The sequence below is a fragment of the Penaeus monodon genome, chromosome 34 (genome assembly GCF_015228065.2).
Source record: "Penaeus monodon isolate SGIC_2016 chromosome 34, NSTDA_Pmon_1, whole genome shotgun sequence".
Taxonomy (NCBI): domain Eukaryota; kingdom Metazoa; phylum Arthropoda; class Malacostraca; order Decapoda; family Penaeidae; genus Penaeus; species Penaeus monodon.
Genome location: NC_051419.1, coordinates 24,752,365 through 24,752,674, shown reverse-complemented (window position 1 = coordinate 24,752,674; position 310 = coordinate 24,752,365).

Below are 310 nucleotides of genomic sequence, written 5' to 3'. Positions count from 1 at the left end.
TAGCATTTTAGCGCTTTCCGCTAACATAAAAATCAACAGCGCTAAATTTAGCGATGCTCTCACTGTGACAGATGATGAATTGCTGATGATGCCATAATGACGTCGATAGTGAACGCAACGATGGTGATGATGGTGATAAGAGCTGGTATCAAATGAATAGCAAATGGAGTTAGAGATACTGAAAGAGATAACAGTCTGGCGAGGGACGGCGGTGCGCTAGGAGTTAGCGGCTTATGGTGTGTGTTTGTTTGCCCGCGGACGGGGTAGTTCAGCGCTTCTTTGTTAGTTCATTTGTGTATAAGTGTGTTCG